This window comes from Tupaia chinensis, unplaced genomic scaffold (assembly GCF_000334495.1).
Source record: "Tupaia chinensis unplaced genomic scaffold, TupChi_1.0 Scaffold148019_1, whole genome shotgun sequence".
In the NCBI taxonomy this organism is placed as follows: Eukaryota; Metazoa; Chordata; class Mammalia; order Scandentia; family Tupaiidae; genus Tupaia; species Tupaia belangeri.
Window position 1 is genome coordinate 372,104 of NW_006207869.1, and position 2,784 is coordinate 374,887.

At 37.9% G+C, this 2,784-nt stretch overlaps 1 pseudogene; it reads left to right on the forward strand.

Moving 5' to 3' along the window:
- The first annotated feature begins 739 nt into the window (after positions 1 to 739).
- LOC114006441 (uncharacterized) lies at positions 740 to 903 on the forward strand (annotated as a pseudogene).
- Positions 904 to 2,784: the final 1,881 nt, after the last annotated feature.

Here is a 2,784-nt window from a genome sequence, read left to right on the forward strand (position 1 = left end):
TTTTTGAGGAATCTCCAAATTATTCTCCTCAGTGGTTGGACCAATTTACATTCCCACCGGCAGTGTAAAAGAGTTCCCCTTTCACCACTCCCTCGCCAACACTTATCATTTTTTTTTTTTTTTTTTTGAATCTTAGACATTCTGACTGGGGTTAGGTGGTACCTCATTGTTGCTTTTATCTGCATTTCCCTTACGATGAGGGATGTTGAACATTTTTTTCATATGCCTTTTGGCTATTCCTATGTCATTTTATTCAACTCCTTCTCCCATTTTTTAATAGGGTTGATCTTTGGACTGCTGAGTGAGGCAAGCCAGGCTATGAAGGAGAGACATTTTATGTCCCCACTTAAGATATACCGAATGTCTGCACTCTATGACTGAAACTGATTGACTAACGGTTCTACAAACACAAGAGATGGGTGTGAATGTCAGATGAGGTGTATGTGGAGGAGTGGGGCCTAACAAAGGACATTTGGAGAAGGGATACAGAGGTAGAGCATTGACGGGATGGGGAAGTGTGGTGTTATCGGTTGAAGATATTTTGACCAACGGGACTGGGGAGAAATGTTCACATATTGAAATGCTCACATTGTAAGCTACACAATGCGATTGAATGTATATACAAAAAGAAATAAATTAATTAATAAATATTTTCAAGAAAACACACACACACACACACACACTTCTTGCTAGGCCCAAAGGCACTATTTCAAATCTTCTTCTAAAAGTCAAATACTCCAGCTTTGTGCAGTGGCAGTATCATAGCCAGTGAGGTTTATCCGAGGCGCGATTATTGCTAATTAAAAGTCAAATACTCCATAAACTTAATTTCTTTTTCATCCAAAGTAACACCTATTCAGAAAAGGGAATAAAATGTATTATATTCAATGAGTTTGCTATTGATTAAATCAATATGTCTTTCAAATAATCCCATTGTTATTTTTTGTTATTTTGGAAACATTTAGGCAGGCCAGGATATAAGAATCACAACTGCATTTTAAAAAATGTTTAAATGTATATATTCAGCCAAATCCACAATTGAGCCATTCCACAGTATATTTAATGAAGTCCCAGAAATAAACAAGTAGAAATGAGAAGAGAATGTTCCAAATTAAGGGTTAAGGTAGATGGTCATGCTGCATCCTCCTTCTCCATCTCTCCTTCCTATCTGGATTTTGGGCATGCACACACACACACACACACACACACACACACACATGCACTCCATGTATTTCTGAAACTACTGGATCTGAGATTTGAACCATGCATTTGGCATGTGGGATCCAGTCACCTTGACCACCAGGCCACATGCTGGCTTTCGGAGTCTTTTGACCGTTATTACTTATACTTGTTTTATTTGTTTGTTTATAAAGTTTTATTATTTTTATGCATGATAAGAAGCACATGTTCACATAGAGGATGGAAAATAAAAGATAAAAAGCACCCCCAATGGGGTTGATCATGCTACAATTCTTGCTCCATTTCTTCAATCAGGATTCTAGGCACACAATAGGCCCCAGCATGTTGCTGCCCGGGTCAGGAATTGCCCTGTAGTCAATTGTGTAGGACTGCTCTCCTCTACAAAATGGTCAATTACTACAGCAGGGGGCTGGCCCATGTACTTATTTTAAATAAATATCAGGGGCCAGCAGTGATGTAATGGTTAAGGCACTGGACTCCCACATGGCTAACTGTGGTTCAAGTCTGGTCTTGGCAGCTTGCTTTCTCACTTTCTCACTTTCCCTCTCTTTATCTCACTGTCTCTCTCTCTGGTGAGCACATGTGCCCTACAGCAAAATTAAGAAAAAAAATTATAATAAATGAAGTTAAATCAATAATCCTCAGAAAACTAAAAACCAAATACCAGCTATTTGAATAAACTTCCTTTTACTGCAGGGTGAACTCTGTTCAATGACAAACAAATGGCTGCAGTTTAATAAGAACTACAACTGTTAGCTCATGTAAGTGGCACTGTGGCTCTCTCACACCAATGAGAAAGTCAGTGACACAAGGGCCCAGGGCATTATAGAAGATCAATAAAAATACCTTCTCTGGGGCCAGCAGGTGGCGTGGTGATTGAGGGTGCTGGACTCTCACATGACTAACTGCAGTTCAAGTCCTAGACCTGGTGGCTTGCTTTTTCACTTTCCCTCTCTCTTACTCACTCTTCCTCTGTCCCTCTCTGGTCAAATTAAAATAAGTAAATAAATAAAAGTTAGATAAAATAATTCTTCAAAATAAATACCTTTTTTTGTCTTTTTCTCTTCCCTTTTTTTTAACTTTTTTAACTTAATTTCAATTTCTGATCAAAACAACAATAATTTAGTCATTACTTTTCTGATAGTTTGAATGGAAGTTCTCCATTTATTCTTGAAATAAATAGCTACCCACTTATTTTAAAAGTTCAAGAATGCAATCATTACCCATTTAGTCATTACAAGATATTAGCTTGATTGGTCCATCAAGCAGGAGGATTTGTACAACTCCAACACTGGGTAGGACAAAGTCCTTAGAAATATGTCAATCAGGGCCAGTAGGTGGCATGGTGGTTAAAGTGTTGGACACCCACAAGACTGACCACGGTTCAAGCACTGGACCTAGTGGCTTACTTTCCTTCCCTTTTTCTCTCTTTCTCTGATGAAATAAAAAAACAGAGAATAAATAAAATTAAATAAATAATTCTTTTTTAAAATAGAAATATGTCAATCAAGAGTACTTTAGAATAATGCCATATTGGGAACCAGCAGTTAGCGTAATGGCTATGTTGCTGGACTCCCACGTAGT